The 24,877-nt window shown below is 38.8% G+C and overlaps 2 protein-coding genes across 31 annotated transcripts in view; one reads left to right on the plus strand and one right to left on the minus strand.

Moving 5' to 3' along the window:
* The window catches only part of R3HDM1 (R3H domain containing 1), a 183,398-nt gene extending 159,263 nt beyond the window's left edge, over positions 1-24,135 (minus strand). For 11 of the 27 annotated variants that reach the window (XM_021075238.1, XM_021075247.1, XM_021075246.1 and 8 more), the window contains exon 1: positions 23,609-23,779. The gene's annotated coding sequence lies outside the window, so the exon portion shown is untranslated. Of the gene's footprint in view, positions 1-23,608; positions 23,785-24,113 lie in introns of those variants that run through there. The other 16 variants (XM_021075218.1, XM_021075235.1, XM_021075233.1 and 13 more) reach the window with 10 other exon arrangements.
* Positions 24,068-24,877, plus strand: part of ZRANB3 (zinc finger RANBP2-type containing 3) — a 313,369-nt gene continuing 312,559 nt past the window's right edge. The window contains exon 1 of one of the 4 annotated variants that reach the window (XM_021075255.1): positions 24,068-24,119. The gene's annotated coding sequence lies outside the window, so the exon portion shown is untranslated. Of the gene's footprint in view, positions 24,120-24,422; positions 24,720-24,877 lie in introns of those variants that run through there. The other 3 variants (XM_021075253.1, XM_021075252.1, XM_021075254.1) reach the window with 3 other exon arrangements.

Genomic DNA, 24,877 nt, shown 5'->3' on the forward strand with positions numbered 1-24,877 from the left:
CTCTCATTCTAAGATAGTGAAATGATGGTGACAGTAAAGATGATAATGACTAACACTTGAGTGCAGCATGCTGAGTCCTACAGTCTGAAATGTTTGGTGTGCCTAAATTCCATAAACTGAAATCCTAATGCAATGGGAAAGTGTTAGGAGGTAGGACCTTTGTGAAGAGTTCAGGCCAGGAGGCCATAATTCATGGAGCTTTCAAGAGACTTCGTGCTCTTACAAAAGAAACCCGACAGAGTTCCCTAGGCCTTTCTACACTTCAAGAAGTCAGCAGTCTGCACCCCAGAAGAGAGCCTTCACCAGAACCCAATCATGCTGTCTCTTTGATCTTGGGTTTTCAACCTCCAACTCTCTGAGTAATATATTTCTGCTGTTCACAAGCCACTCAGTGTATGGTATTTTGTAACCAACTAAGACAATGAATACCAAACACGTTTATGTGAACTTGGTCATTCAATCCTGAGAACAACCCATTGAGACAGGCATATATTTATCCAATTTTACAGATGAGGAAATGAAGGAAAGGAAGATTTTTGTAAAGTGTCTAATGCTTTAAAGTTATCAAACAGGGAGGCAGGATATTATCAAAGTATAATGACTGTGCTGTATAATAAGGTAGCTACTAGCCCCATGTCGCTATTTAAACATAATTAATATTAAATAAAATTAGAAACTCAGTTCTTCAGTTACACTGGCACTTTTTTTTTTTTTTTTTTTTTTTTTTTAGGGCTGTACCCATGGTATATGGAAGTTACCAGGCTAGAGGTCTAATTGGAGCTGCAGCTGCCAGCCTATGCCACAGCAAAGTGGGATCCGAGCTGCATCTGCAACCTATACCATAGCTCACAGCAACACCAGATCCTTTAACCCACTAAGGCCAGGGATCGAACTGGCATACTAGCTGGATTCTTAACCTACCAAATCACAATGGGAAATCCACCCTGCCACATCTTAATGTGCTCAGCAGCCATATGTGGCTAGTGGCTACCATGTTGGACAGTACAAAGATGGAAAATTTCCATCACTGTACAAAGTTCTATTGGATACTACTGATCTGTCTGCAATCTTAGCCACCATATAATATACCTTACTTATACATGAAAAGTGATGTGTGCTTAAAGAATTGGCATAACATTTGATTAATTAACCTATAATTCAATATTTCCAGGGTTTTATTATCCATACATCCCAACTTATTTAATCACTCTACCGCACTGAAAAATGTGTATTTCTCCAGCGCTCCATGTCTTAATTTGAAGAATTATAGGTTTAATGCATTCTAAGATCTTATGTCAAAATTTATTTTGGACTGTTACATTCCTTCGTATATGGGTCCAGTATTTTGTTCAATGAATGATGACTACATACATAATGGTTTCTGCTATTTCTGTCTACCGAATGTGGTGTTTTTCTATTTCCTCTGGTCATGTTATCACTCCTCAGTGGCCTTACCCTGTACCCTGGCTCCACTTCCAGCCCAAGGTGTAAGAACCTCCACTTCCAACCCAAGGGGGGAGAACATGACCTAGGCATATACTATACACAAAAAGTACTGGACACAGTTCAGAGCTGAAGGTGTGACTTAAGCTGGATCATTCAGGATGTGCCATAAGATCTTCCTTGTCACCAGCTCATTCCTATAGAGACCAAGATCTCCAAGGACCAAGTAAGGCAGAATTTATAGGCACTCAATTTTTTTCTGGCGAATGGATAAAGTTGTTCACAGAATGCCTGTAGGGAGGACATAAGAGTCAAATTATACCGTTTGGGGCCTGGACCTAAGTGTTCCTTAATTTCTGGACTTAGCATTCATGTAAGTTAGGAAGTTCCTCTTCTGTTGGGTTAGTATGCTTCGCATTTCTATCACTTATAATTAAAGGAACAGAAGACAAATGAGAGATAAGAGTTCAAAGACCTTGGTGTTGTTTGGGAAGGAGAACAGGACACTAATCTTCTATTAAAGATGCATTGTAAAAAAGGGTAATCACTAAAAGAAATAAAATAGAGCTCATAACTTCCACATTAGTAAAGCAAAAAAACAAAAAAACCCAAAAAACCACAAAACCCCCAAAATGAAAAACCAGAAGTAAAACAAAAACAAAATAATACTATATTCAGATAACAATATTGCTAATTAGCAGCATACAGTAAGTGAGAAAAAACAGCACTTGTCCTAAATTCCCAGTTCTAGGACTCTAAACCAGAGTGAAGGAGGGCGGGTTTAAAAGTCATTGATTAAGGAAGAAAAAAGGCAGAGTTCCTGCTGTGGCTCGGTGGGTTAAGAACCCAACATAGTGTCCCTGAAGATGCAGGTTTGATCCCTAGCCTTGCTCAGTGGATTAAGGATCTGGTGTTATCTCAAGCTGCGGCATAAGTGGGGGATGTGGCTCAGATCTAGCATTGCTGTAGCTATAGTGTCCAGATTCATCTCCCATTCAACCCCTAGCCTAGGAACATTCAAATGCCGAAGGTGTAGCCCTAAAAAGATAAGACAAGAAAAAAAAAAGAAAAAAATAGAGAAAGAAAAAGAAATAAAAGCTGGAGATTTTAGTCTGTGTCTTAAGCTTCTCAACCTTTAAACAGTGGCACCTTTTCTATGAAGGTAAATTACATTTTTATAAGGAAAGTTCAGCAATATGATCTAGGTATATAGGTATCTGATAAAATTTTAAGATCTAGAGAACCTAAGCAGAGGAATTTAATCATTCCACCCCCATCTGAATTCAAATAACAATTTTGATTTTTGTTTTAATTATTTATTTATTTTTGCTTTTCAGGGCTGCACCAGAGGCATACGGAGGTTCCCCGGCTAGGGGCAGAATTGGAGCTACAACTGCCGGCCTACGCCATAGTCACAGCAACGTGGGATCTGAGCCACAGCTCACAGCAATGCCAGACCCTTAACCCACTGAGCGAGGCCAGGGATTGAACCCGCAACCTCTTGGTTCCTAGTCCGATTGGTTTCTGCTGTGCCACGACAGGAACTCCTGATTTTTATTAAAGCTAGCTGTTAAATGATTCTGTCTCTACAAGTAAGAAGGAACCTAAGTCTCCTAATCATTTTTCACATCTAGTATTTAAAAAAGTACCTAAATTATAGCAAGTATAATAAATGATCAATCAATTGTTGCTCCTTATAATTTTTCACCTGTCTTCCATTTTTAAAAAATTTCTTTATTGAAATATAATTCACCTATTTAAAGTGTCTAATTCAATGGCTTTTTGTTTTGTTTTTGTTTTCAGGGCAACCCCTGCAACATATGGAGGTTCCCAGGCTTAGGCATCTAATTGGAGCAGCAGCAGCCAGCTTACACCACAGCCACAGCAACACCATATCTGAGCCCCATTGTGACTTACACCACAGCTCACGGCAATGCTGGATCTTTAACCCACTGAGCAAGGCCAGGGATCCAACCTACAACCTCATGCTTCCTAGGTGGATTAGTTTCTGCTGCACCACAACGGGAACTCCTAATTCAATGGCTTTTCATGTATTCACTGAGTAGTAAAACCTTCATGACAATCAATTTAAGAATATTTTCATTACCCCAAAAGCAACCTTACTCCCCTTAATCACCATCCCCTTAATCCCCCATATTTGCCCAAACCTAGGCAACCACTAATTTACTTGGTGTCTCTTCAGATTGCTTATTTTGGACATTTCATACACATGAGATCACACAATATGTGGTCTTTTGTGACTGTCTTCTTTTATGCAGAATGTTTTCTAGGTTCATCCACGTTACAGCATGAATCAGTACTTTATGTTGCTCTCATTCAATTTCCACACTATGTATGTATCACATTTTGTTTATCCATTCATCCATCGATGGACATTTTGATCGTGTTTACCTCATCTCTATCATGAGTAATACTGCTATGAACATTCATGTACAAGTTTTATGTAGACTCACATTTTCTTTTCTCTTGGTTATATACCTAGACTGGAATTCCTAGGTATATAAATATATATATAAATTCATACGGTAATTTAATGTTTATATCATTTAAATATTTAAGCATCTGGGGCGCTGGCAGTTTTTCCAAAACAGCTGTGCCATTTTATATTACCATGGGTAGTAAATGATGACTCCAGTTTCTCCACATCCTCAATACTTGTTATTATCTAACTCGTTTATTACAGACATCATATTGGGTTTGAAGTGGTATCTCAATGTGGTTTTTATTTCCTTGATGGTTAATGATGTCTATTTCCTTTTTAAGCTGATGCTTGAATGCAACAGGATTATGTCATCAAAACAAGGGAAGATGTTTATTTGCTAGGATAGGATGGACATGGACCACTTCATGTTTGCATTAATTTGCTAGGGCTGCCATAATAAAACACTACAACTGGGTGGCTTAAATAGCGGAAATGCATTGTCTCACAGTCCTGGAGGCTAGAATTCCAAAAACCAAGATACTGGCAGTGTTGGTTCCTTATAAGTGGTCTCTTACAGGCTTCTCTCCTTGGCTCCAAATTCCCTCCCTTTATAAGCACACCAGTTTTATTGGATTTAGGGGCTCACACTACTCCAGTATGACTTCATCTTAACTAATGACATCTGCAAAGACCCTATTTCCAAATAAGGTTATATTCTGAGGCACTGGGGATTAGGACTTCGGAGTAAGGGGGTTTTGTTTTGGGGAGGGGTAGAGAGGGATACAATTCAACCCTTAATAATTTTTAAAATTTATGGCTTAAAAGAGGTGATATTGCAGGAAAGGACATCTAAGGTCTTAGATTCTTTAAAGTAGATCCTGCTCTATCAAAATGTCTTTCCATGGTCTGATTTCTACTGGTACTGCTGTGAACATTTTCCAGCAATAACAGAAACCTGAGATCTTTATTGTGATCGCTGATCACAGGCTTGGCTCATAAACTTTCTGTCCATGCAATCAAAGGAGTTCTTTCTTTCTCTTTCTTTTATTCATTTATTCTTTCTTTTTTTTTCTTTTTTCTTTTTCTTTTTCAGGGCTGCACATGCAACATATGTAAGTTCCCAGGCTACGAGTCGAGTCGGAGCTGCAGCTGCCAGCCTATGCCACAGCAACACCGGATATAAGCTGTGTCTATGACCTACACCCTGCAGCTCAAAGTAACGCCAGATCCTTAACCCACTGAACAAGGCCAGGGATCAAACCTGCATTCTCATGGACACCAGTCAGGTTTGTTCCTGCTGAGCCACAACAGGAACTCCTCAAAGGAGTTCTCTTACAGAAATATTAGTCTTTTGGAGTTCCCATTATGGCTCAGCGGAAACGAGTCTGACTAGCATCTATGAGGACGAAGGTTTGATCCCTTGCTCCCCTAAGTGGGTTAAGGATCCGGGGTTGCCATGAGCTGTGGTATAGGTCAGAGACTCAGCCTGGATCCCACATTGCTATGGCTGTGGTGTAAGCTGGCAGATTTATAGCCTGGGAACCTCCAAATGTCGAGGGTGCAGCCCCCCCCCCCAAAATTTTTTTTTAAAAAGACCAAAAAAAAAAAAAAAAAAAAGAAAAAAAAGAAAAGAAATATTAATCTAAAAAAAAAAAAAAGGTACCTCTGTATTTTAGCAGCTCTTGGCAGTTTAACAGCTTTCAACTTTTTCATCTACTGCTTTACTTTACTGTATATTAGTGAACATTAAATTTTTTCAAATATAAAAGTCTTTTATATAGCACTGTTAAAGACAAAGTTTTGAAGACTAGAAATGAAAAAAGGCTTTTAAAGAGATTCTGAACTTATTCTATATGTGTGGACTAAAATAATTATAAAATAGCCAACTCAGGAGTTCCTGTTGTGGTGCAGCAGAAACAAATCTGACTAGGAACCATGAAGTTGTGGGTTTGATCCTTGGCCTCGCTCAGTGGGTTAAGGATCTGGTGTTGACATGAACTATGGTGCAGGTTGCAGATGAGGCTCAGATCCTGCTTGGCTCTGGGTGTGGTACAGGCCGGCAGCTGTGGCTCCGATTCAACCCCTAGCCTGGGAACCATGTACCACAGGTATGGCCCTAAAAGGCAAAAAAGAGCCAACTGACATTAGTTTCCGAATTTTAGTATCAGCATTTCCTAGATGCATGATACTTTTAACCTTAATATGTCTGAATTGTAAACTTGGGAAATTCAAACATTGAGAATAAAAAACCTTTTAATTATACTATACTCTTAGATTGGTTTAGTAAGAACCAATGGAAAACTAGTTAATCTGAAAACCACATATAATGAGTATTTTTGAATGTCTAACACAGACAGCTAGAAACAGCTTGAAGCTATATAGTATTTAATTTTAATTTGATAGCTTGAATTGTTGCTAAGGAAAAACAATACTAATACTCCTCATTATATTACTACTTTAGGAGTGACCCAATATTTAGGCTTCTAGTTAACATTTATAGCACATTTTAACACATTTTAAGTGTCATTAAATAATTATAGAGTCTGATTTCTTAAAAACATTACTTAAAACTAAAGCTCAAGAAGCTATGACAAAAACAAAACACAACTACAACAAAAAACACCATTAAAAATCAGAAAAAAAGAAATTTCTTCAAATAAAATATACAAACGACCAAACAAGTACATGAAACAACGTTCAACCTCACAAATCACTAAGGAAATTCACATAAAAACCACAAAAAGATATCATTTCTCACCTATTGGGATATTAGTATTAAGAGAGCAGAAAATAACAGGAATTCCTATCATAGCTCAATGGTTAATAAACCCGACTAGGATCCATGAGGATGTGGGTTCGATCCCTGGCATCGCTCAGTGGGTTAAGGATGTGGCATTGCTGTGGCGCAGGCCGGCAGCTGTAGCTCTGATTCGACCCCTAGCCTGGGAACCTCCACATGCCATGCGTGTGGCCCTAAAAAAGATAAAAAAAGAAAAAAACTTGCTAACCATCATCTTCAGCAAGTTGTACTACTAACATCAAAGATCATCGTAAAAAACACAATAATGAAAGTATGAAATATTGCAAGAATTACCAAAATGATACAGATAGGAAGTAAGCAAATGTTGTTGGAAAAATGGTTCTGGTATACCTTCTGCCACAAACCTTCAGTTTGCAAAAACTGCTGCATCTGTGAAGTGCAATAAATCGAGGTATGTTCATACTGTATGATCTAGCAAGTCCACTTCTGGGTTATATACTCAGAAGAACTGAAAGCAAGGCTGAAAGAGATATTTGTACACTCATGTTCACAGTAGTACTATTCACAATAGCCAAAAATGGGAAACAACCCGAATGTCCATCAACAGATAAAAAGATAAAATACGGCATATACAAAAAACAGTATTATTTAGCCTTAAAAAAGAAGGAAATTCTGACACATGCTAAAAAATTAAAAAAAATAAAGACTTGCTAATCGCCTTGGATAAACCTTGAGAACATATGCTAAGTGAAATACGCTAGTCAAAATGAGACAAATACTGTATGACTTTACTTGAGCTACCTAGAGTAGTCAAATTCAGAGTCAGAAAACAATGTTTGCTGTCACAAGCCAGGGAAGGGGGGAATGAGTTGTTGTTATTTACTGGGTAAGGAGTTTCAGTTTTGCTAGATGAAAAGAGTTTTGGAGACTGGCTACACAACATGAATGTACTTATCATTACTGTACACAAAAAACTGTTAAGACAGTAAATTTCATATTATGTTTATTTTATTACAATAAAAAAATGAAACCAAAAACTCTTCAAACATGAATATCAAGATGTTTTTTTGCCCTAAGTGTAGGAATCAACACACAAACTCATAAAGGCTAGAGAGACATATTAACTATATATGGGTACATTTCAATAAGGTATTGCATTGGTATAAAGATAACTGGAGAGTAGAAATATATATAAATTTCAAAATTTCACATATTATATAGCTTGTACACATGAAATAAGGAATGACTGGATTTAAACTTGTTGAAGGGCTGTGATTAATAAATTAGATATGAGAATCCTTACCACAACAGAGAGCTTCAGTCTTTTTTCTTGCAACAACACACACCTGAAAACATGGGAAATATAACATACTTGCAGATACCTTCTCAAATGGGAAGAAGGAGAAGGTATAATTTGAAAGAGGGTCCCTACTCTTATATTCTTGAGGAAAAACAATCTTTTTCCTTCCTATTTAAAAATTCTCTAATCCTAGAAATATGAAGGAAAATGCACATATGACAAGATGAGAACAAGTAATGGAAGGAACAGGAAACTCAGTCACAAACACAGGTCAGTACGTTTCTTAAGGGCAAGAATTCTTAGTCATGATTGTGTCCTATCACAGTCCCTAGTACATAGTTAGGGATCAACACATTCTAAAGAAACGTGGGAGTAGATTTGAAGAAAAGGGACATCTCTTCACTTGAGAATGGTAGGAGAAAAATCAGTATGAGTATTAAGAGAGGCTTTTAAAGTACCCAGGGAAAAAATCTGTGACCCCCCCTCCCCAAACAACAATAAATAGCCTCAATATCTTCACCAAGAAAAACTGATTAATTTCAACATCAAACAGAAATTGATTAAGTATTTTTAAAAAGGTTAAATCCGCTTAGTTCTGTATCTTATTTTTTGGTCTTTTTACGGCCACACCTGAGGCATATGGAGCTTCCAAGGCTGGGGGTCAAATCGGAGCTGTAGCTGCTGGCCTACACCACAGCAACGCAGGATGGAGCCACGTCCGAGACCTACACCACAACTCACGGCAGTGCCAGATCCCCGACCCACTGAGTGAGGCCAGGGATCGAACCCACATCCTTATGGATACTAGTTGGATTCGTTTCCGCTGCACCACAGCAGGTACTCCAGATTCTTGACCCACTGTGCTGCAGTGGGAACTCCGGGAGTTGTTTAAAGATATAGAGGAGCTCTCATCGTGGCTCAGAGGAAACGAATCCAACTAGGATCCAAGAGGATGCAGGTTCAATCCCTGGCTTCACTCAGTGGGTTAAAGGATCCAACATTGCTGAGACCTGTGGTATAGGTCGTGGATGCACTTGGACTGGTGTGGCTGTGGCTGTGGCTTAGGCCGGCAGCTACAGGTCCTGACCCAGAGTTCCTGTCGTGGTTCAGTGGAAACGAATCTGACTAGTACCATGAGGATGTGGGTTCCACCCCTGGCTTCACTCAGTGGGTTAAGGATTCCGCACTGCAGTGCGCTATGGTGTAGGTCGCAGATGAGGCTTGGATCCTGCATTGCTGTGGCTGTGCCTGGCAGCTGCAGCTCTTGATTTGCCTAGCCTGGGAGTTTCCCTATGTTACAGATGCGGCCCTAAAAAGAAACAAACAAACAAACAAACAACCCACAAAACTATTTTGACCCAATTTAGTTTCCATTGTTATCTTCCTCTCATCTAAGCTAGACCACAGAGCTAAGTTAGGCTACTGACCTTGCATTACCTGTACACACTGGTGCTCCTCTCTGTCTAGAATTCCCTTCCACCTATTTTTTACTGGTCAATCACATCTGTTTTCCAAGCTCTGATTCCAACTCCAACTCACCTATTACCTATTACATAATCTACTTTTCCCCTAATAACTCTCACAACCTTTCTGGTGTAGTTCTTCCTTATTCTTTGGAACTTCATTTGGCATGTAATTATTTGCACCATTCTCTCGGTTAAGTATGTACAAGTGAAAAGTCACTATCTCTTGAATTCTGGAGAGAAGAGTACCTGCTTTATAAATATGTACACAAGTCTTAGTAACAACTCAATGTAATCATCTTCCTGTGCATAATTCACAATGGTTTCTGCAAGTTAAATTAACAGGTCATTTCATTTCTCTACCCTAAGTTACTGTAAGCTTAGAAGACAAATTATAATGGCAGACCTGCCAGAGTATCAATTTAAAAACCAGTGTATCTTCAAAATACACACTTTGAATACACGTAGTTTATTATATGTCAGTTATACCTCAATAAAGCTTTTTAAAAAGTTTCTTCCTTCATCTGAAGAGTTTCTGGAAGAAATATTATGGTATTTAAGGCATGCTGCTTAGTATTATAGCTCATAGAAGAGTTATTAGCTTAAGTTTCCAGCTAACGGAGACATCATGAGACAGTAGCTATGCTGGGGTACAGATAAACTACTACCTTTCCTGCATTTATCTATCAACTGTGTGGTATTGTTGCTAAAAGGTAATCACTACAAAGGGCAAGTATGAATGACTTAGCACAAGACCCTCCGCAAATAATTAATGCATATTACTTTATACTGAGTCAGAAGTGTTCACTCTCTGGAAGACAAAATTATACAATTAAAAAATATATATGTATCTTAAAACTCAGATGGGTATCTCTGACACCTATATGAAAATAGAGCTATCTTGCAAGTGCTTGACTTACAAGTGACCGCATGTGCAGATATTATCAAATCCCAGTGACTCCCAAATCAATAAAAACCAACAGTGCCACAACCTATCTTCCTTCTAACATGGCTTCAAAATCTAAAAGTACTTCTTCTGCCTCCCTCCATCCCCACTAACTCTTGCTCCTAATTCTCAGGTATGAAGAACATCTTCATGAATCTCTTCCTCTTGCCTAATGCAAAGGAAAATACTACTGAGAAGCTTCGCTTTGCTCATTGCCTCTTACTAGAGCTCTGTCCTGAAATCACCCTACTTCCAGAAAATTATTTCACTTTACTTACTGTCCCATACCCTCACCCCTACCAGCCAGTGAGATGTGTGTGTTAATACTCCTCCACTTTAAGGAGATGGGTGGTGCTAGGCTATCAGTTGAGATTTTTTTCTCTCCAATTTTAACTTGAAACTCACTGTCCCACTGAAACAATGATAATGGATTTTGGGTCATAGAGCAACAACAGCATTCTGGTAGAATAACAAATTATAAACGTGCCTGACCTTGAAATTGCTAAAAACACATTTCCAGGCCCTTCCCTTGGAGATTCTAATTTAGCAGACAGCATATGCGTATTTAAATAAGTACTCTAGGTTAACTGTTAGTAAAATGGCTAGATAATTTATTATCCCAATCAGGGCTTCAGAGTGAAAGATGGTACTTTTATAGTTACGCCAGAATCACAGGCATAAACTGGGGCTGCACTGGGCAGACCAGTAACTAACTACACTATTTAGCAGTTAAGCTTGGAAAAAACTGATGAATCAGTATCACGCCAATTCTCACTATGTCTTAGAGTTAAGTCTTTAATGTGTATAATACTGCTATTTTGTATGGAATGTAGAGTCTAAATATTAATTAACTGTAAGCAAATAAGAGCTATACAAACAACATTTAGACATCAAAGTTTACATAAAATCAAGTGGCTAGTAATAAGCACATAAGAAGATTCTCAACAACTTCAATCATTAGAGAAATGCAGATCAAAACCACAATGAGTTATTACTGCTATCCACTAGGATGGCTATAATCAAAAAGACAATGACAAGCATTGGTGAGCATGTGGAGAGGTAGAAACCTTCCTATATTGCTGCTGGGAATGCAAAATGGTGCAGCTACTTTGGAAAACAGTTGATCAATTCCTCAAATGGTTAAACACAGAATTACCATATGATCCATCAATTCCACTTGTAGGTATATACTCAGGGGAAATGAAAACGTATGTCTACACAAACACTTGTACAAGAATGTTTATAACAGTGCTATTTTTAATTGCCAAAGAGTAGAAACAACTCAAATGCCTCTCAACTATCAACTAATTTTTTAAAATGTGGTAGTCATATGGTGGCATATTATTCAGCTATAAAAAGGAACAAAGTATTGACTTCATGCTACAACATGAATGAACCTTAAAAACCTTATGCTTATGCTTAAGGTAAAGGCAGTCACCAAAAATGATATATAGTATGACTTTCTGTATATGAAATTTCCAGAAGAGGCAAATCTATAGAGACTGAAATGAGATTAATGGCTGTCTAGGACTGGAGGAGGCAGAAAGCAACATGGAGAATAATTGCTAATGGGAGTTCCCATTGTGGCTCAGTGGTAACTAACCCAACTAGTATCCATGAGGACTCGGGTTCCATCCCTGGCCTCACTCAGTGGGTTAAGGATCCCGTGTTGCCGTGGGCTGTGGCTGTGGCAGAGGTTGCAGACACAGCTTGCATCCTGCGTTGCCGTGGCTGTGCTGAAGGCCAGGGGCTACAGCTCCAATTCAACCCCTAGTCTGGGAACATCAGTATTTCCACATGCCATCAGTGCAGCCCTAAAAAGACCAAACGGAAAAAAAAAAAAAGAAAAGAAAAAGAAAAGAAGAGAATAATTATTATTGGGCATGTGGGCATGGAGTTTCTTTTTGAAGTGATGATAATGTCCTACAATTAGACTATGGTCATGGTTGCCTAACTTTGTGAATGCACTAAAACTTATTGAACTATAAAATTTAAAAGAGTGAATTTTATGGTATATGAATTATATCTCAATAAAGGTATTTAAAAATTTCAGCAGAAAAAAGTCAACATCAGCCACTAAATTTCAATGTGATTTACACGTGAGGTCTTTTTTTTTTTTTTAAATTAGAAATTCCAGGAAAAGTGAAAAAAAATGACAGGAAATACATGCTTCTGTGTAACAAAATGAATTGAACTGATTTTGATAAACTCTGATGGAAGCTTAAGAGTCTATCTGACTTTTGATGCTAAGAACATTCTACTTCAGGTGACTTGTAATCCTGAAAATGCACAGTAGATAAGGGAACAATAATCAGTTAATTACAGATCCATTGACTGATCGTCTGTGTATTATTTTGATTTTTTTAAAAGCTTAAAAAAATAAACTTTCCAGAAAGCTAATTTTAAAAATGTAGGAAGTCCTACAATGGCTCAGTTTTCTATTACAATCTGTTGAGTGTAATGAATAAACTTGAACATTTTGACTTCAAAAGACAAAGAAGCTGTCAAAACTACCTGAGTAAGAACACTTAAATCTGAGAATCATTTTTTTCAAATCAGTTCGATTGTTATAAAAATGATCTAAAAATAGTTGTTTTTTTTGTCTTTTTAGGGCCACACCCGTGGCACATGGAGGTTCCCAGGCTAGGGGCTGAATCAGAGCTGTAGCTGCCAGCCTATATCACAGCCACAGCAACAATGGATCCTTAACCCACTGAGTGAGGCAAGGGCTCAAACCTGCATCTTCATGGAAGCTAGTCAAGATTCATTTCTGCTGAGCCACAACAAGAACTCCTAAATATAGGTTTTAAAACTGTCTTTCGAGACTTTTATTTCCTATGGTTATATCACCTTGATTAAAACAAAATCTAAAATCAGATACCATTATAGTCTAGTTACCCAATTCTGTGATAAGATCTTATGTACTTTGAGCACTAGCTCTAGTTCCTCTGCCCACAGCGATATAGAATATAACCCATCAAGTCTAAGGAGGGTGCTAAACCGTCAGGGGGAGTATTAGGGACGAAGTTCCTAGAGAGGATATGTATAGGATTGGTCCTCCACCAGTTTCCTCATTTTTAGACAACTGGGCCGAGCAGAAAAGTCTTGGGCCTGGGCAAGAAGTCTCCCATCCCTACCCATTCTAGTTTCTACCCCCTGGGGGTGTAAGGGGATGGGAGAGGAGACAGGTGACACTGGTACTGATACACTTTTATGATATTTCAATTGAGTCTAGGATATTTCAATTGTGTCTAGGACTAGTTGGATCACCTCTCCTCTGACTATGCCTTCCTTCCACCAAGAAAAAAACCATAATATACATAGAATATTATATGCATACACAGTATATATAACATAATATATATATGTGTGTGTGTATATAGATATAAAGACTGGTCCCTTAAAAAGGCACTCTTGTCACTAGAATGGTTCAACCAAAGCCTAAATGATTATCTGCTTGATTTCTCTGTCATGTAAATTCCCCACAAAAGCTTGCTCAAAAAGGCATGAGCTTGGTGTCTCCTCATCTCCCCATTCTAATACCCCTGAAAGAAGAAAGCAAAGGAAAAGCAGATTAACTTTATGAGAAACTGCCCAGATAACCAACACTGGACTGGTCCTTGAAAATCACTGAGGTTGGACGAGATGACTTCCCACATTCCAACACAACAATTTATCCATTGGTCTATGTAAATGCAAATAATTTTACAAAAAACTACCAGATCTTTTGATTTGACACTGAAAACTCAAGAAACCTTTGAAAAGTGGAGATTAAAGATTTGGGTTTAGACCTTGCAAATATCACTTTTAATTCAGTACATTTAGGATTGGGATTAGGAGGATCTACAATGGAAATGATTCACTTAGCTAATGAATATGCAGAGTTGACAGGCCCAGAGCCACATCTGAAAGTGTTCTTAATGTACTTGTTCCTTTAAATCCTATGTTTGGGAGAAAATGGCTGAACTTCAGTAAACTTCAGTAAAGTGTAATTTCCCATCTCCATCCAAATATGCCCCCATTTCACGGCCTTTGTACTTTCTTTTCTTCCTTCCCAAATGTTGTTCTTCCCTCACATGGCATGTTTCCTCACTTGAGTGAGGTTTTTATTCATATGTCAAAAGGTCTTCCCGACCACTTTGTCTAAATGAGACCTACACCTCATTTTGTCTCCCAGCTTGCTTGAAAGAAAACAACAATGTCTATCTGATACTTGGTTCAATAGTTATAGAATCATTAAGGATTTGGAGTCATTTATATTTTAATTTCTTTAAAAAGATTATGACTTACTGAAGGCTCAGTAAGCCTTAGCAGTGAAGTATTTTTTATTTTTATAGTCTGGCTGGCCTGCACCATGTAGAAGTCCCTGGGCCAGGGGCTGAACACATGCCACAGCAGCAACTCAAGCTGCTGCGGTGACAACACTGGATCCTTAACCCACTGTACCACAAAGGAACTCCTTATTTTAATTTTATTAATTTTAATAGGGAAAATATAGGCTAAAAAAATTCTCTAATTTAAGGCAGAATTTTCGCAGTTATTCTCCCAAAAATTAATAGCAGAATTGCAGAAAAGCAGCAAATTGTCTTAAAAGAGACATCAATTTACTCCCCTATTTCTCAGAAATTCCTTTCCCTTTTTTCTTGGCCATTCTCTTCTCTACTTGTTTGCTATCATAATTTGTAGTTAAAAGGACTGGCAGTAGAAAAATATATGAATAAAATTCAGCCCTTAAAACCACTATAAGGGTTATAATGCTGTGGTATGTACACTTTCAATGGAAAGAACTAGCTAATTATATTTAAAAAGAAAGAGGCTGACATATATAAACGAAGAAAAAAAAAAAAAAAAAAAAGGCAAGCATCAATTTGGTGGTGGTTTCTATATACCCAAAACTTTACAGACATGATTTTGTTTCCTCCTTATAAAAATCCTAAAAGGAAGTGTCATTATCCTCATTTAACAGATGAAGAAAGACTGAGGGCTAAGTAACTTGCTCAACAATCACATCAGACTTGTGACTTTCAACCAAGTTTTTGAGTTTCCAAACATATTTCTTTCCACTGGATGGACAAGCTGGGCTTAAAATGTGATCCAATGACCACTGCAGATCATCAAGATGCGTTCAGAGGGTTCTCTACTTTCCTCTATGTGTTGGTATGAGGCCTAGTTGTCGTCTTATATTTCAACCAAAACCACCTATCATATCAGAGTGGATGCAAAAGAGATAAGAGAGAACCTAGCTATCTTCTTATGAGTCAGATATTATGGAGATCAGTGAAATACAAAACAATGCCATACCTCTTATTTTTTGATTTTGTAAAGATATTTTTCATAGAATATGGTATAGTCATTTCTCAGTATCCATGGGAGATTGCTTCCAGGACCTCCCCTTGGATACCAAAATCCACAAATGCTCAAGTCTCTCATATAAAATAGCAGAATATTTGCAGATAACTTATGTACATCCTCCCATATTTATTGCTTTTTTTTGGGTGGGGGCTGCACCTGTGGGCATATGTAAGTTCCTATGCTAGGGGTCGACTGTAGCCACCAGCCTATACCCCAGCCGCAGCAATACCATGATCCAAGCCACATCTGCGACCTACACCACAGCTGACACCAACAGTGGATCCTTAACCCACTGAGCCAGGCCAAGGATCAATACCCACGTCCTCATGGATACTAGTCGGGTTTTGTTACTGCTGAGCCACAACAGGAACTCTATCCTCTCGTATACTTTAAGTCATCTCCAGATTATTTATAATACTTAATGCAATGTAAATACTATATAAATAGATGTAAATAAAATATAAATGCTGAATATTTATACCTGAATATGCCAAACTTTACAGCTTTTGGAACTTTCTGGAATTTTTTTTTACTATTTTTCAATCCACTGCTGGTTGAATCCAGGTATGCAGAACCAGTAGATAGGGAGGTTCAACTGTATTTATGTTAACAAGCTGTAAGTTTATTATTCATTTAAAATGAATCATTAGATTTTGTGGCTCAGCAGGTTAAGGATCCAGTTTTGTCACTGCTGGGCTCTAGTTCAATCCCTGGCCCGGGAACTTCTCTATGCCATTGGTGTTGCCAAAAAAAATTAAAATGAATCATGAAATATTGAAGACATTTTCTCAATATTGTTAAAATGGCAATACTTCCCAAATTTCCCCAAATTGCCCTACCTATTTGACACAACCCCTATTAAAATTCAAACTGGGAGTTCCCATCACAGCTCAGCAGGAATGAATCTGACTAGTATCCATGAGGATGCAGGTTTGATCCCTGGCCTCCATCGGTGGGTTAAGGATCCACCATCACTGGGAGCTGTGGTGTAGGTCACAGATGCAGTTTGGATCTGGGGTGGCTGTGGATGCGGCATAGGCCAGTGGCTACAGCTCCAATTCAACCCATACCCTGGAAACCTCTATATTCCACAAGTGTGGCCCTAAAAAGACAAAATTAAAAAAATATATATATAAGCTGGTTTCTTTGCAGAAATTGACAAGCTAATCTTAAACTACATATAGAAATAATTAATGCAAAATAGATCAAAGTCATCCATATCACAGAAAGTGTATTCTCCCAAGTTGGTGGTCTACACCTTTACTTTTGGCCTCCTTGCATTCTTAATACTTTTGTATTAAAAGGTTCATGGTCACACAGTAACAACAGTGCAACTAAATAAGCAGTTATATTACTTTCTTCCTCCAAGTTATATCTTATTTGCTGTCTTCATAAGAGAACAAAATCTTTTATTTTTCTTACAAATAATCATTTGGCTTAAAATGCAAATGTCTAGTTGAATAATCAATGTAAAGCCTGTTGACAAAATCCTCTTATAGTAACTGGAAAATGGACAATACAGATGACCAATATCAGATTCCTTCTGGTTTACATGAAGAGTTGTTGGAAGCAAGCCCTAATAAAAAAAGAATGACCTGGTGTTTAGGGAAAACGAGGCACATAAAATGAAAATGGAAACTGCATCTTAGATATGCTTGATGTGGATGCATGTAAACAAGACTTAGAATAAATAACACAAATGAACAGTACAAAATGTATGAATGGTATTTTGCAGAGAATATCTGTTTAAAAACATACTCCCCCCAATACTACACAGGAACATAAATATAAGTAATATGTATTTTTTATAACAGACTTAATAATTAAAAATAACTATAGGTTCATGTGAAGTTGTAAAAATAGTACAGTAAGGCCCCGTGCACTCTTCATCTAGTGCCCCAACGATGATATTTTATAGTTGGCCCTCCATATCCACAAGTTCCACATGTGTAGATGCAAACAACTCAGACTCAAAATATTAGGAAAAAAATTTTCAGAAAGTCCAAAAAACAAAACTTGAACTTGCTATGTGCTAGCAATATTTATGTAGCATTTACATTGTACTTACGACAATTTTTTTTTTTTTAAGGGCTGCACCTGCAGCATATGGAAGTTCCCAGACTAGTGGGTCAAATGAGAGCTATGGCTGCCGGCCTATACCATGGCCAAAGCAACACGGGATCTGAGCCACTTCTGCGACCTGAGCCACTTCTGCGACCTATACCACAGCTTGCAGCAACGCCAGATCCCTGACCCACTGAGTGAGGCCAAAGGCTGAACCCACATCCTCATGGATACTAGTCAGATTCATTTCCACTACACTACAATGGGAACTCCTACAACAATATATTTAGCATATACATTGAATTAGGTATTACAAGTAATCTAGAGATGGTTTAAAGTATATGGGAAGATGTGCATAGATTATATGCAAATATCATGCCATTTATACAAGGGACTTGAGCATATGTCAATTTTAGTATCCACGGGGAGTCCTGAAACCAATCCTCAATGGATAGATACTAAGGGATGACTGTATAAGTACAGTTCAATAAACATAGTTTAATAGCAGAAAAATCAACTAAATATCAATAAAAAACTGAAAAAGCATTAGATAAAATTCAACATCCATTCATGATAAAACTCTTACTAAAGTGGGTAGAGAGGGAACATATCTCAACATGATAAAAACTATTTATAATAAATCCACAGCCAACATAATACTCAATAGTGAAAAGCTGAAGCCTTCCCACTAAAAACTGGAACAAGACAAGGATGCCCACTCTCATGACTTCTTATCAGCACAGTATTTGAAGACCTAGCTCCAATAATCAGACAAAAAAAAGAAATAAAAAGTATCCAAATTGGAAGGGAAGAAGTAAAATCACCATTACATGCATATGGGATGCTATACATAGAAAACCCTAAAGATTCCACACAAAACTACAAGAACTGATAAATGAATTCAGCAGGGTAGCAGGACACAAGATTAATACACAGAAATCCATTGCATTTCTTTATACTAACAATGAAATATTAGAAAGTAAAACAAACAAACAAAAAATCCCTTTTAAAATCACATTTTAAGAGTTCCCGTCATGGCTCAGCAGTTAGCAAAACCGACTAGCATCCATAAGGACACAGGTTTGATCCCTGGCCTTGCTCAGTGTGTTAAGGATCTGGCATTGCAGTGAGCTTGTGGTGCAGGTTGCAGACAGGGCTCAGATCCCATGTTGCTGTGGCTGAGGTGTAGGCCAGTGATTCAGCAATCCCACTCCTGGACATGTATGGGGAAAAGAAGAAAACTCTAATTTGAAAGGAAACATGCACCCCTATGTTCATAATAGCACTATTTATATAGTCAAGACATGGAAGCAGCCTGAATGTTCACTGACAGATGAATGGAAAAAGATGATGTGGTATATATACACAATGGAATATTACTCAGCCATAAAAAAGAATGAAATAATGCCATTTGCAGCAACACAGACTGACCCAGAGATATCATACTAAGGAAATCAGACAAGAGAAAGATGAATACCATGTGATATTACTTACATGTGGAATCTAAAACATTATACCAATCAACTTATTTATGAAACAGAAACAGACTCAGACACAGAAAACAAACGTATGGTTACCAAACAGGAAAGGGGATGGGAGGAATAAGTTAGGAGTTTGAGATTAGCAGATTCAAACTACTATATATAAAATAAACAATAAGGTCCTACTGCATAGAACAAGGAACTATATTCAATATCCCTTCAAAAGCCATAATTGAAAAGAACATGAGAAAGTATATATACATATATATATACAAAATGGAATTATTATTAGTGTATACATACATATAAAATGGAATTATTATTTAAACCAATAATTTAAACCTGTTGTCTAGTATTTGCGAAATAAGAAGGCTCACAAATTGCTTGGAGAAGTGAGCTTACAGGTAGAAATTAAGAAAAAGTTATAAATCTACAATTCAGAGAGCAAAGAGAGAACAATCAAGATCATAAAGCATAGGTTTTCAAAACTCCTAAGAAAGTTTAAGTTAATAGGCATGTGTGGAAACTAAAGCAGTAAGAAGAGGCAAAATAATAAAAGATAAAATCTGGGAATAAAAAACCAAATTGCTGGAATATAAGGTATAGAACTAGTTTTTTTTTTTTTTTTTTGTCTTTTTGCCATTTCTTGGGCTGCTCCCACGGCACATGGAGATTCCCAGGCTAGGGGTCTAATTGGAGCTGTAGTCGCCGGCCTAAGCCTGAGCCACAGTGACACGGGATCCGAGCCACATCTGCGACCTACACCACAGCACACCACAGCTCACGGCAACGCCGGATCCTTAACCCACTGAGCAAGGCCAGGGATCGAACACGCAACCTCATTTTCCTAGTCGGATTCGTTAACCAATGAGCCACGACGGGAACTCCGGTAGAGAACTAGTTTTGAACCAGGATTAAATAATTCATCTCTTATTTTAACCATCAGCCAATAACTAATTAAATTAAATCCTGGAAAAACACACATGCTTGGGTCTTATCAGGTACAAGCAAATTAGTTTAATTATAAAACATACCCTTATTTGGGAAGCAAAGTTAACTTAATAAAGTTGTTTGATTATATGATTTGATTCTTTATCCATGTCTGCATTATTAGAAAATATTATTGGAATTCAGAGATCAGTGGAAGATTATTTCACCCTTAGAAAAACACTACTATGATAATGAGGAAAAAACTGACATGCTCCCTTCTCTTATTCATCTAAAACTACAAGTAATGTTATCACAATGTGGATGTATGACTGAAAAGACAGTATTGATTTTGTGGTCTGGAGCTGTAGGTAGGTGCTACTTGAAAAGTTCACTACCATTTGTAACCACACCTCTATGACATTCAAACTGCCCAGCATATTATAATAGATCATGAAAGTGTTAATAGTGAAATATTCTAAACCAAATAGCAACAATATAATATATACCTATCAGTCTTAAAGTGTTTATGATTGTAACATTTTCGAGAATGGCAAAAGTAAAACTTAGTGCTCTCTCAGTGCTTCTTTTGTTACTCAGCAATTCTTATCTTCCACATAATATCTGAAAAAGCTTATTTCAATAAAATTTTCTACTGCTATCACCAGGTAAGGCCCCTCAAAAGAGCATCCAACTGGGTTCAATAAATTGGGAGGTCCATCCTAAAATTGTATACCTAGGCTCACTATTTAGGCATAAGGTGAAGCTGACCTGAACCTTGGCCAACCCTGTCAGAGGACTTCATAATAAACTATTTTCATGCCAACCCTAAATTTGTCTCACTGTACAAACTCCAAGGACACTATTATATGTGAATATCCAGTACATTTTCAAAAGTGCCTGGGAGGAGAAAGGAACAGTGTGTCTGGCATGTTGTTCGCCAGAAAAGAAACACTCAAGAACTGATAAATAATGAGAATTAAAAGCAGCAACATAACAGTAGTCAGCTTATGGCCCTAACAAACTCAAATAACTTATTTAATCTTAACTCTTATAAAGAGTTCAGCTGTTGCTTGCCAGAAGCCCGGTAACACAATGAATATGGACAGCAACTAGATAAACTAGACATTTAAAAGATATTCCAATAATTTATCACTAAAATAATTCACCATACAGTTTTATCACAGATACTCCATTGGAAATACAGTCCACACAACACTTCATTTTTAAGGCAAAAACAAAGAATCTTCTCTAAACAACTCTTCTGTACGTGACAACCAATTTCCCACATCTTTCACTTTGAAAATGGCTAACTACAAATAGCACTTAAAGTTACAATATAAATGAAAACTCCCACAATACTCATCACTAACAGAACATGTTCTGAGGCTCCAACAATACTATGTGCATTTGAATAACAAACTCATTCTCTTAATATGCATGGAAGTAACAACAGTTAATATTTAATCATACATACTACATGTTAGGTAGGATGCTAGGGGCTTCATATACTTTATCTCTAATTCCCATAACTTCATGAGTTAACCATCCCCATTTTATAGATGAGGAAAAGGAAATGAGGCTGTTAGAGGGGTTCTGAAGCTAATGAGAATACAGAAGGCTCCTACATTTTCATCACCCCTTTCTGTACATAAGGCACATGAGATCTGAAAACATTATATAATTTATCAATTAACCGACAAGTTTTAGTAAATGCTATGATGAAATGCTATGGTTACTTTGCCAGGAATTGGTGGACTTACCTTGCAGGGTTACATCTTTCATTTTTTAATTCTAATACACATCCAAATTTCTTCCAGGTCCTGAACCTATGGATCTGTCAATTCTGTATCTAGATATATCAGTTACAGAATATGAAAAAATCATTAAGCCAGTATTGAGTATTTTTCACAGACCCTGAAATCATTAGCCAGTATTGAGTATTTCATTAAGCTTAATGAAAAAATCATTAAGCCAGTATTGAGTATTTTTTCACAGGCCCTGAAAAAATGATATAACACTTAGTCAAAACTCAGATATTTCCTCAGAACCCAAATTTATTCTGGTAACAAATAAACCTTAGAAGTGGGCCTAGAGTTTTACCTTTGATTACAGACAAGTCTACAACAAATTACAGAATCCATCATTTAAGGACATATTCACCTGGACATAAAAGCAAGGACTGAAAAGATGAGCACTCAATCAACACGTGGAAAGGAAGCATTCTCTCTCAAATATGGCCAAATACGCCAAATTTTGTTAAACTGGGGTGTGTCCAATTACTTTAGTCGCATTGTTATCCTACTCTGTTAAATATTACACAGGTCTTACTGTTTCAAATATTACAAGTAGGTGGGCTGCCAGTTTGACTTTTTTTCATTATTCAAAACTTCTTGTAATAGATGACATTAGGCTAAAAGCCAAGTGTTTCTTCAGAATTACAATTAGGCAGACCATAACCATACATAAAAAAACTTTTTTTTCTGAAAAATCTTATTAGAAAAATCATCTGCTATTTACTAAGCCTTACTATTTTAGAAAGCTCCTCTTTGCCTTTTACTTAACTGACTCGCTAGCCCAATTATAGATGGGACATGACAGCCTTCAAGTTTCTGCATAAAAGCAAGCTCAAAGAACAGAGGCACTCTCCTTCGCACCTAGCAACAACAATAACACAAAAAAGAGAACAACGGCAAAAAACTTCAACCACACAGGGAATTGGAGGGAGAACCTAAGGCTCAACCCTAACGTGTGTAAATCTGATCTCCGAGATCCGTGGCGTTGACAGTCATTCAACTTTCTTTTTAATAGCCCCACTGTGCTTTTTCTGGTACCACAGGCAAAATGTACCACCTCACCTTTCACCAACCGGTCGTAACGCTTTATTTCCTTTTTAAAAATTCTCGGGGTTGTAAGGCCAGGGGCCGCGGCCGTGTGGTGGGCCGATGAGCCCGGGGTAGCGGCGCCAACCACCCGGGAAAGCAGAGCCACTCACGGCACCGCTCCTGGCAGGCCTTCTGTGGCTGGTTCCCGAGTCCCTGGGGCTGCAAGGGCAGCAGCAGCAGCCAAGGCAGGGACTCGGGAACCTTTCCCCTGCCTCCTCCGCTAGGCCTCGAGGGGTTTGCTTTTCACATGGCCCCCGGGTGGGGGCGGTGGGCGCAAGGTAGTGGATGCAGTTGCAGCCGCAGCGGCCGACCAGACTAGCCAGGACGCCCTCGGAACCAGACCTCCCCGCGGGCTGGCAGCAACAGCACCTCAGCGGGGCCCTGGCTGGAGCGCCGACCGCTCCGCGGGGAAGGCCACCTTCTCACACACATCTCTCCCCTGCCTGCCTTTCTCCGTTAGCGCTACCGGTTGGCGGGCGGGGGAGGGGAACAAGGCGCGTTATTCCCGGGGAGCTGGAGGGGGGAGGGGAAGGCATCTCTTACCCGCGTTACTGAGAAGGAGGAGGAGGCGGCTGGAGCGCGGCGCGGCGGGGCGACGGCGGGGCTGGGTGGGTGCAAGTAAGAGTCTTACGAAAGGGAATTAACCCCATCACCAGCCCGGACACCGGCTCCAGCAGCAGCCGCGGCTGGCGGAATCCCGCCCCTTCCCACCACGCACTAGCCCCGCCTCCTCGTTCTCTTTGAGGGGCAGTCGACAAATCATAGGTTGTATATTCTCGGAGTGATAGGAGGATCATCCAATCACGCCTGAAAAAAATGCCTTCTCTCCACCCCTTTCTCTCCTATCGGCCGCGGGAGAGCCTAGCCAAGTCTTTCTCCACCCTCAAGGGAAAAAGAGCCAATCGGCGGTAAGAATCCGCCCTTGAAGGACACAAAGGACAACCAATGGTAAAACTAAAAGGACAGCCATTTTGCCCACTTGTAAAAGAGCCACCTTTTCCCACGAGTTGGAGCCTGAGGTGGGGGAGTTCTGGGAGTTTTTACTGACCTGGAGGTATTGGAGAGACAACCATATTTCTTCAAGGAGTATTTATAGTGCTTTATAAGAGTAAAGGAAAATTTTCATCCTCCATGTGGTGGAAGTGAGAAATGCCGTTTAAGGGCTTGGCTCCTCCCCTCAGCGGTAACGGGTTCTAAGTCGAACACCTGGTTTATTCAGCCTCTGTGAGGAAAGGCGGGGTGATTGCCCTTTTCGGCCAGCAGCCAACTACAGCTCCCAGTGTGCTTTGCTCCTGCCTATATTCTTTCATCGGTTTGCTTGCAGCGGGGCCTGACGGGAATTGTAGTTCCCGGGAGGTACCCATGAAGCCTCTTTGGCCAATGAGAAAGGACAAACTTTTGAATGATTTGGAGTTTGGGGCGGGGAACTAGTTGCTAAGCTGTGGCGAAGCCTTTTTGCCGTCCTAATAGAAGAGGGAAGGGATGGAAAAGAAGGTAGTCGGGGAAGAGTCTTTTCAGAACGCCGTAGGGGTTTTAAATGCTGGTGTTTGAACTCTCTTACTTTCAGTTTGTCCCTTTGAAGTCACTTCCGCTTTGGGGCGGACACATGCCAAACCTGTGGCGGGAGTTGGAGATTCTACAGCGAATACACCAGGTGTGGCGGTCTGGGAGTGGCATGGCGGGCAAGTCGGAAGTTTCTTGCGTGAAAGAGAGGAAATTAAATGGAATTTAATTGCATTTTAGAAAGAGTGGGTGAAATGGGATGGGGCTACTTCCCAAGGGCTGAATGCCAGTCTTCAATTCCAGAGACTT

This window comes from Sus scrofa, chromosome 15 (assembly GCF_000003025.6).
Source record: "Sus scrofa isolate TJ Tabasco breed Duroc chromosome 15, Sscrofa11.1, whole genome shotgun sequence".
Lineage (NCBI taxonomy): Eukaryota > Metazoa > Chordata > Mammalia > Artiodactyla > Suidae > Sus > Sus scrofa.